The sequence below is a fragment of the Sinohyriopsis cumingii genome, chromosome 4 (assembly GCF_028554795.1).
Source record: "Sinohyriopsis cumingii isolate HCF-2022 chromosome 4, ASM2855479v2, whole genome shotgun sequence".
NCBI classification, from domain to species: Eukaryota; Metazoa; Mollusca; class Bivalvia; order Unionida; family Unionidae; genus Sinohyriopsis; species Sinohyriopsis cumingii.
In genome coordinates, this window is record NC_142964.1 from 111,580,605 (window position 1) to 111,591,797 (window position 11,193).

The 11,193-nt window shown below is 38.8% G+C and overlaps 1 protein-coding gene across 3 annotated transcripts in view; it reads right to left on the reverse strand.

The window, feature by feature from the left end:
* LOC149801892 (uncharacterized) overlaps positions 1–5,529 on the reverse strand; it is a 44,270-nt gene extending 38,741 nt beyond the window's left edge. For 2 of the 3 annotated variants that reach the window (XM_089956273.1, XM_089956274.1), the window contains exon 1: positions 5,385–5,523. The gene's annotated coding sequence lies outside the window, so the exon portion shown is untranslated. Of the gene's footprint in view, positions 1–5,384 lie in introns of all 3 variants that reach the window. The other variant, XM_089956272.1, reaches the window with a different exon arrangement.
* Between the last annotated feature and the right edge of the window lie 5,664 nt (positions 5,530–11,193).

Consider the following 11,193-nt stretch of genomic DNA (forward strand, 5'->3'; position numbering starts at 1 on the left):
TGTTCCTTCTTTGAACTATATAAATCATTGCTAAATAAAATATACTTATCATCGTTGGTAGGTATGATTTTTCTACGTCAAATTTTATGTGACTTGATGAACTGATGACATGTTACAACCAGACAAGCTATGATTAAAGACTGGCTAAAAGTCAAATTAATGCAAATTATATGTCGATGTTGTATATTCTGGTTATATATTTAAGACTACTGTACCTACTGAACAAAGAACCAACAACATAAAAGAAATATTATCCATATCTTATTTGTACATTAAAAGAAGCCAAACACACGTATGACAAATCAGTTTGTGGACTTTCCCTGAGTGGTTGATGCTTTCTGTGTAAAATGTTAAATATTCAATCCAATGAAACATCTATTTTGCATTTATATTATATTCATTTTTCTATGTCTAGCCTGCCCCACCTCCCTCATATGTCTCTTTATAAATCAAATCATCAAGTAGTACATTCACTAAGGATATGTGTGTGCGTGCTTGCCTTCGCACGTGAGATCAATATATTACAATGGCTGTTTTGCCTTTGTATTTATTTCTTATGAGCTCTAATCACGCGTGCGTGTCAACGATTTCAGGTGTGTGTGTCTGATTTTGATTTGTAACGTAGCTTTAACAATTTTTCAGTCACATAGCTACGATGTCTGCAGTGTGGCAGCTTATAGTGATGTCTAGCATTGGGGCATCATGCCGCAGACATGTAACATGATGTCCCACCCAGTCACATTATCCTACACCAGGTCAACCAAGCGCCAAGCGAGGCAGCTGTTAGTACCATCCGAGGCGGAGGCTCTAACCATTTGGCCACCGGAGCGGTAAACGATTTCAGGATACGTTTTAAATTCGGAATCATATTTGTGGTTAAGAATAACACGTAACGCATTTACGAGATTTATCTCCGTATGAAATATGGTACCAATATTACATTTCATTACACAGTAATTTATTTTTATTCCAGTTATGAAAACTTTACAATGCCGTTATGTGGTGAGTGTCTTTTCTCGGATACTGCAGACAGGACTATATGTGTTCACTGTAAGAAACAATCACTAGCACTAGCACTGGGGCAACATGTCACATGATGTCCCACCCAATCACATTATCCTGACCCTAGGCCCACCAGTCCTAACAAATAACCACTTAATGATGAGCGCCTAGCGAGGCAGCTGTAAGTACCATTTTAAAAAATCTTTGCTATGACTCGGCCAGGGTCCGAACTCCCGACCTTCCGTATACGAGGCGGACGCTATACCATTAGGCCACCGAAGCGGTCGGATTAGATTTGTATTTGTTAAACATATGCCTCGACTGGAGTCCAAAAGGTTAAAAAAAAAATTAGAATGATTTCAAAAACTAGTACGATGATATAAAAATCTAATCCGAACGACGACATAAGCATAAAAACGTACCTACCAAATTTCATTTGTTTGCCTCGGGCGTTTTTCTATAGTCCCCGAAATTAAACAAGTTTGACAGACCTTTTGAAAATCGGAGCCTGCAGTTTTATTTATATAATAAGTTTATGTGTCATTAAAAAGTAAATAATTATACGACAAGAAAGTAGTATCAAGCCCATTCTCAAACCCTTGCTGTTAACCCCCTTGTACCGGAAGCTGTAAATGTTCGCAGTTGCCCGTTTTATAACAGAAAGAGTATGTCACCTTTGTTTCTAAATGAGCCCCGACATATGGCGCGTGCTTAGGCAAAATACGAGACAAATGTTCTTGACCCTAGTAAAATGTTCACGTGTTTCATCTGGCAGTAACGCCAAGAACGTTGTTCATGAACATTCAAGAACATCGTTCTTGTTTTAGGAACCAACACCGCTTCTGCGGCGGGAGTAGACAAGAACAAAGATGCCGGAAGATGCCGTGTGTTAATCCGCCATATTTTCTTTTTCGAGTTCAATTCGGGTTGTTAGGGCCAGCACACACAATCAGTGATATCTGAGAAAGTGTTCTTGGCGTTTAGGCACGAATCTCAAACAGGTGGTCTAATGAGACATCGCAGGCGTGAATATAAACCATGAAGCGGTTTAGGATATATCACCAAATGAAAACTTTAACCAAGAGTTAACGCAAATTTTATTTTATCTTAACCCAAGGGTCAAATGGGTGGGCAAGTGTCATGCACCATGTATGAAAGTATGAAACGGAATCGGTTTAGGAAATCTTTGCAAGTGAAAAACATGAATGCCTTAATAAAACTGTTTTAACGATCTTGGAGAAGGATTCGCTATGTAACATAATCAAGTTAATAAAACTGTGGACGACCTCGGGATAGTAGCCGCTTTGTTTCACATTTTACTAACGAGGGTTCGACAAAAATTCATTTGTTTTAGTCCTTTAGGTAACGATTTTTTAAATGTTCCGCATGTTTCACGAAAAGTATGTGTACCTGAAATGTGAACAAAATACCGGTTACTTCTGATATAAAATGGGTACAATAGTTATACATGCATCATCACAGGAAGACCGTTCACAATTCTAACCTCATATGCTAAATGTATTTGCCCAGCGAACTGTACCATCTAACTGAATATGTTTAAGGATACTCAGAAAGAATGATCATAAAGCTTTGTCGCTACGTAATTTGATTTTTGTATCCATTATTTTAAACCGTATCTGATTTCTTTATCCATTAGCATGTACAATTTCAACGACTTCTTTTGTAAAATTGCTATCCTATAGAAAAGTACTAAAAGGTCCATAGTTCTCTTTTCCCCCCAGCTGAATACAAGCAAATGACAAATGTGTATACAGATTTCATTATGTACCTTGAAATGCTGTGCAGAAAAAGGAATGAGGGAGTCACAACTATATACCTCCCCTGTAACCGTAGAACGTCTAGTTGTTAATTCAGCGATATGATTTTAATTACCTGCAACATGAAGCTAGGATAAATACAATAAAGTTGTACGAGTGGGGGGGGGGGGAGAAGGTAAATAAACTATTCATATGGTTTGAAATTTCACACTCCTTATGCGGGAGATTGCGAGGATTATACAACAAAAGGTAATCCGTGTACATATAGGCTTGAATCTCTCTCTCTCTCTCTCTCTCCACATACAGGCGAGCATGTGCGAGCACAAGCACATACATCCATACAGTTCATTCATTTGCAAATACAAAACTCATAGGCATGGTCTTTCTGATGCATCTTGCTTACCCATAATACCAATAATAGGCAAAACTACACGAAAAACCCAAACCTTTTAAGACTTTACCGAGTTGAATTATGAGAACATATGGCCAACTTCAGTGTCGGCATATGGCGATTTTTAAATTTCAAGTAAAACTGTTGCTCTTTTTTAATCTTCAGTTTTATATTCATCAAATACAACTATCTGATAGGCGGTTTTTCTGAACAGCCTCAAAGATGACCCACTCTAATAATAATAAATCGGTGCTTTGTACCGGTGATTTGGTGCAGTGGCAAGGGCTATCACTACAATCCCATGCATGTAATGACAGGTTAAACATGGGTGGCAGCCAATACACATCTTACCCTTGCGCTGCTAACTCTACTGAGTAGCATGTGTGGTAAGTCTTTCTAATTGTTTGTTCGTGAGTATTGAAGTTAAGGGCATAAACTGTATTAAAAAAATATATTCTTGAAGAAAAAAAAATATGCCAGAGTATATCCAATATATGCCTTAAAAATCGATTGTAATACAGCTTTCTAATTATTCAAATTTAAGAGAAAACTGAATTTTATGGTCTGTTATATCTTTTTTTTCCCCTTTGGCAAAAGAGATAGTGTAATGACAGTGTAAAGATTACCCATAATCCTGCCATTGACATTTTTTAAAAAAAATCTACACTGCATAGCTGATGTCAGACTATTGGTAATTTTGTCATTCGCATACAGCTGATATTAGTGGCCACCCTCATGACATATTACCTATTGTTTCTATATGCATGTCGCTACAATTCGCCACTGACATGAACCTAACTGATCCTCAAAAGAAGCACACATAACCCCGCCCAAGGCGGCGCGAGGGTTTGTGGCGTGCGGGGGCAATGAATTTTAGTGGCGTCCGTCCAAAGCCCACCAGGGACAATGTTCGAAATGTTGTTAAGTGGTACCCATAAGATACAACAGAGAACGGTCTTTGTCAGTTGCCAGCTAACCTCCTTCCCCCTCATAAATACAAGTTTTGTCAAGAAATGCCCCGATACACTAACACGAGTTGAAACATTATGAAAATGTCAGGTATATAAAAGCTCCCGACGGTGTACCCTCCCCACTTTGCCTGGCGCCTTGGGGGCAATGGCCACAATCCCTCACGCTGCCAATGCCCGCGCCCTTCCCTCCCCCCCCCCCCCAATATGTACGTACAATTAAAATATATTTATATATTGTTACTTACCCTACGACTTGGTTGGCAGTGTGGGCAGTAGTTGATTTAAAGCTTGGTAATATCATAGGTTTCGAATTTGAGTCTCAAAAACGTGACATCAGTCGTATGCACGTGACTGTTAATGTCTTTTGGGTAATTATTACAGTTATAGATTACTGACAATACAGTCTCATTTCTATGGGTCTATAAATTACAATTTGCATAAGCATGTGAACACCTTTATAGCATATAAGCAGAATGTGTTTACTTGTAGAACACAAAAGGGTGTAAGGTTCTACATCCAGGAAGTATACCCTGCCTATACGATACCCACCCCAACTCCCACTCAACTCTAATAGACCCAACTCCACAAAAAATATAAAGCGTGTATGCTACACAAATAGCTAGTGACTAGTGTATCGTTCTTCGTTTTTACTGATATGATAACTTGCACTGAAATGGTAAAAATGCAACGAAACTGCCGGGTGTAATCACCTTGAAACTTCTATCTGGTGTACAAGGAAGAGCACTGAAAAATTATTTTTAAAAATCTTTTACGTTAACTCGCATATTTTTACCTCTAATTTTGGGGGATGCTCTGACGTTTACAGACCCGGCCCTATCATGTACGGGGCCCAAAGCAGCAAGCGATGAGAGGGGCCCCCAAGCAAAAAAACTGCATTTTGGAGTCGATTTCCTGAAAGCGCGGGGACCAAGGTGGTTGCCTCATTCGACTTGCCCTAGGGTCAGGCCTGGACGTTTAGAAACCGGCACAATGCCTAAACCTATTATGAAAAAGTCATTTAAGTAAACCATGTGCAAAAGGTTTCATACGCGTCACATAAATATGCAGGCTTAATTTAAATGCGCCATGACAATGCAGTACCTTTATATCATATCCTATGGGATTGGGGAGGGGAGCTATGCGCTTATTCTTAATATTCATAATATAGCATGACCATAATTTCATACTCTCAGAATGGAAAGACAGACGTACAAGACATACAGACAGATATATAGAGAGTACCTTGATGCAGAGTGATGCCTAGGTCATAAGACGGTCATGATTTTCTTCACGTGTTGAATGCAACATGCAGACAAATGTAATCACAAATACAACTCAACACTGCTCATGTCACACGCAATGGCTCACCCAATCGATACGCTACTGAAGCAACTAGGCTACAACTCCAGGGAAAGCTGTACACTCTAGAAAATTAATTCGGGGCGAAATAGTCGATCCCAACTGTGGGCTACACCAACACACGTTTCACAGGGTCTTCTATATGAAAGAAAGACAGATAGATGAGCAGTACAAGAAAAATGTTCTGTTAATTGTTCAGGCAGTAATAACATATTTTCAAAAATGAATTCAAACCAACCAACAATGACCTAGTTTATAGGTCAAATTGAAGAGTATACTTTTTTACATTTAGCTTTGCATAGAATTTGTTTATGACCAAAGTTTCATTAGTCCTCTCATACATCTTTCTCAAACTGAAATGTGTGTATCTTTTCGTACTGCAAGATTCCCGCTCCGGTGGCCTAGTGGTTAGAGCGTCCGTCTCGGATGAGGGAGGTCGTGGGTTCGATCCTCGGCCGAGTCATACCAAAGACTTACAAAAATGGTACTAACAGCTCCCTCGCTTGGCGCTCAGCATTAAGAGGTTAGTGTTAGGACTGGTCGGCCTGGTGTCAGGATAATGTGACTGGGTGGGATATCATACTACATGTCTGCGGCATGATGCCCCAGTGCTAGATATCACTTTAAACTGCCACACTGCAGACATCCTAGCGATATGACTGAAAAATTGTTAAAGCTACGTTAAAAAAAAATCCAAATTACATACTGCAAGATTGCCTTTAGTTAATTTGTCACTGAATATTGACTCAGCTTGCATCAAGGATTGAAATAAATTCGCAATATATAAAATTCTCCTGAAAAGCTTGCTTTATCTGTGCGGAAAAGTTAGGATATTCTCAAATATGAGGAAATTGTAAACTCCTTTAAACAATAAAATACAATTTGTAAAATTGTTCAATTATAGTAAAACATCTTTAACCACTTTTGGTTAATACTAGTTACTATGTAAACTGACTAAGTTATACTCTGTAGTCAGACCATCTTAAAACTCAAACATTTTCCCTGTCAGATCACTGGTCTCATTTGGGAGGTTTCAGTGTATAGGAGCATTTGTTATATTGTTACGAGTCTAAGTCTATTGATATGTAACAGAAAAAGTGAAAATTTACAATTGTAAGTATACTGAACAAATAATTTATTTCTCTTATTTACAAAGTGAAAATTATAGAAACATTTGCTTTATTGTGAAGTAAATCTCAAATGATCCTGAATGTTCCTTTTCAAGTCCAGAAGTATAGAACGTTCCGAATGCATGGTAATAGACTTGAATGTCCTGATGTACCACAGTGATGTCATTCAGGGTGTCTTTGAACGAGTTCTCAATAAACTTAAGTAGTGTTTTACTCCAAAAAGTCATTGAGCACTTTGTAATTTCATTTCATGATTTAAATTAAAAATGTGTCTCAAATTATAACTGAATACAACTGTAAAAACGGATCACAGATTCCCAAAATCTAATATTAAGACAGGTATGACAGTTTTGTTTATGAAACATCGATATATACCTAGCACACTTGACCTGCGACGCAATGGAATTCCCAAATTTGCGATGGAAAAGTTCACCAAATTGTCAACAAGCTCCCTTCCTGAATATTCAAAGCTCGCAAATAAAGTTAGGCCTTGAAATCAAAATTTAGTAAATACCTCAAAAGGCATGGCAATTGTCAGGTAGTCAAAAACTCTGCCCTCAATCACGAACAAAGGTCAAGCATAGAAAAAGAATCAAACATAACAATATTTTTGTATTAAAGCTACTTCTGACAAAAACGAACTATAGCGGCGAACTCTAGGGATGTTGAAAGATTATCTGCCGTTCAGTTTCATTAAAATTTTTAATTAATATTTCCAAGTTTGATTTGTACTTGGGTGTTGGAAGTAGTAAATGGGGCTGTTTACGGACAATGGAAATCACAGTCAAAAAGGTCGTAGGCACGATTACGGACATGGCTTTTAGACACCCCACCCCCCGGGCACGTTTATGGACAATGGGAATTTAACATGGGAAATACTGAGTCTGCTTACGGACAAGGGAAAGTGAAGTTGTAGTATAGGGACAATAGGAATGGAACAGGTAAGGTGACGTTACGGTACTAAAGATTGGTAACGATGTGGCAAGTGTCTGACTTCAGTCGGACCAAAGAGCGGGAAAGAAACTTAGAAGGTTTGTCTGGACATAGGTATATATAACACATACAACATACAACATACATACATAGATGGATGAAAATAAATATATCATACAAACAACTATACAAATGACTTTTAAAAAAATGTAGGCAAGAAAGCAAATCTTTTCGAGACAAATGAGTGGCCCTGAAAAGGGAGTTTTTTTTGTTGTTGTTAACATCATTCCGTTAACATAGAAGGCAACGCATAAGTCTTCTTCTTTTCCTCAAACATATTCTGAGTTCCGGACCGTAGATAAGGACCCTCTTCAGACAGCCTTGTCTCTCCACATGTATTCTTCTTTTCCAAACGCTCGTATCGGAGTAGTTAATGGGGGTTGTATAAGGACTATGGAAAACCCAGTCAAAAAGGTCGTGGGGCTGTATAGGGACAAAATTTATAGGGACAAGGAAAGTCCCAGTCAAAAAGGTCTTGGGGCTGTATAGGGACAATGGGACTTGCCATTAATATAGGGATAATAGGAATTTAACAGGTAAGGTGACGTCACGGCACTGAAGATTGGTAACAATGTAGCAAGCGGCTAACCTCAATCAGGACCAAAGAGTGGGGGAAAAAAAACCTAGAACGCATGGAGGGAATGGGACTGGCGGGACATAGACATATATAACACATATAACATACAACATACAGACATAGATGGATGAAAATTAATCTATTACACAAACAACTATACAACCGACTAAAAAATGTTTAGGCAAGAAAGTAAATCTTTTCGAGGCATATGAGTGGCCCTGAAAAGGGCCTTTGTTTTTTCTTCTTCTATTTTCTCCAGTTCTTCAACCATCTCCTCACTTTTTCAATAATTTCTGTCTTCTTCTTTTAATCGTCTGGTGTTCAGTCAGGATGTCCCATTAATCTAAATTTTTCCTGCACCTTCATCCAGTTTTGGTTCATTTTTTCAAAGTCCTTTTTTTCTGTTTTCTTTGTCCAATCTCTCTTTAGCCCAGTTATCTTTAATCTTTTTCACCTCTTCTTCCAGCACGTCTCTCATCATTTTTTTTTCTTTTTATTAATTAGTCTAATCCCCACCTCACAAAAGACTACTCTGTAAAATTCAATGTCTTGTAAAAAAATAAATGTGAAAAAATAGCACCTGAAATGTCTCAATTTGCGGACGACAGTTGTCTCTGGCGATCAGGAAACCCCGAAAGTCACACAGTTATCAGTGAAATACAAAATAGTCTAAACAAAACAGGGAAATGGCTAGATAAATGGGGATTCAAACTATCACACGAAAAAAAACATAGCAGTCCTATTCTCTCCCAAACGTCAAATCAAATTAAAATACCCTAAACTTACCATACAAAATAAAACCATTAAATTTGTTAAAGTTGCTAGATTTCTGGGTATATACTATGTCGAACATCTAAACTGGGGACATCATATAGACCAACTAGTTAACAGTTATAATAAGGATCTAAACTTACTTAAAAGCCTTAAAGGGGATCCAACCTGGAAATTCTGTTAACACTATACAGGGCGATAATAAGATCTAGATTAGACTACGGGTGTCAAATATATAACTCGGCACCACATAAATAGCTTAGGAAATTAGACTCGAATCAAAGAAAAGCACCAATAATATGCACCGGCACTCTGTCGTCTCTATCCCTAGCTGAGCTCCAACTTCTAACTGGAGACTTACCACTGTACTTAAGAAGGCAGGGGTTAACCTTAAGATACGCTGCTAGATTATCAACCCACCCCAATACACACCCCACCCGTGTAGCCATCAGCAAATGTAATAAACCATTCAGTAATAAATTAGTGCCCAACGTACCTGCAGGAAAACAGACACATCAACTATTGGACGATTACCAATAGCCAACTTCCAGGCTGAAATCACTAAAAACTATGACACAATGCCATGGACTAACATCAAACCATCAATCAACACACAATTAACGAAACTTGGCAACAAAAATGAACAGGAGCTTAAGATACAATCAATTTCCACAATAAAAATAATGACTAAATAACCTAATTCAGTCAAAATTTACACTGATGGATCCAAAATAGCAGAACCCCCCAAAATAACAGAACAACACTCTAATCAAAGGTGACAGCTATAATACTATTAAGGTTACTCGAACACCTAGAAACATTGAACAAGACCCGAAAACTAGATCATATAAGGTGGTCCAACACCCAAAACCATCAGGCCCCGCCATACAAAGTGGCACTTCAATTACCACCACTAGGAAAGTAAGGCCCTTAACATCAAAATCTATCAGAGTGCAGTCCACGCCCTTTACGCTGCCTTCAAAAGTATGAGTGCGTGAGGGATCCATTCCCACTCATACACATCTTAGGCAGTTCAATAGATGTGGACTAAACAGTTGAGTGTGTGTTGGGTCTATTCCCACTCTCTTCAAAGCCCTACATTCAGACAGTTTGGGACTAATCTTAGATCCACTGCCTGACGGCTTCAATCAAACAGTGCTCCTTAAGCACATAAAAGCCTGGGGGAAGTGGCTCGAATTCATTTTCCCAGGAGTAATTAAACAGCCTGCTGTGCAGGCATAAAACAGTGGTACAAGCACGGCTGTGCGAAAACCACTTTAATCCAAAGTAAATAAGTACGCTCACTCATACGAACCCAACAATATACTATCAAAAACCCCAATATCAACTATCCCCACGCGGTAAGAAGAAGAAAAATCCATAATATACTAACCACACAGAAAGAAGAAGAAAACTATTGTATACTATCAACACAGAAGGGAGGGAAAACAAACCTCAGTATCTACTATCCACACAAACTTACGCTAACACATACAAACACACAATCTACACAGAAGGGAAGGGGGAAAAAACACTCTACTATCACACAAACGTATCCAAATCCATACAAACACAATATCTACCATCCATACAAACTTACTCTCATTCATACAAGCACACACACACACACACACACATATCAAGAAAGGAGTGAGTGTTTGTTCTCACACTACTCCACATACACACGAACTGGCAACGTCAATAGTCTCTTTTCTAGAGAAATGGTTATCCCTGAGAAGGGCTGTTTTTTTAAACTCCAAATACACCTGGCTAATTGTTACATCTCCCGGGTACAGACACATCTCCAGCTCTAATCCTGCTCCCTATTAATGCGTGTGGCTGGTAAATCAGAGGAGGTTTGACTGGCTTCACTTTCTCGGTCTTCACTTTCAGGGATAGTGAAGACTTCCCTCTGTCTTCTCCTATGCCACACGCGTGGATGCTATGGCCTTCTTGTTTTCTCTTCCCAGTTTCAGCCTAGCGAACCACTGGTCTTTGTACTGGTGGAAGAGGCTGTGGCTGTGGTGCTGCTACTGACTGTGGATGCGTCCGCACCTCAGGCTTGACCTCACACAGCTCTTAGAATGAGGTAAAACAGGATCCCTGTCTTCTTTTCCCCCTTTATTTCTCTTTTTTCCCCCTCTTTATCATATTCTATTCTGCCTTATTTGGTTATGGCCTCCATAGCCAGCTCATCCAGTAAACGTCTGGTATACTCCAG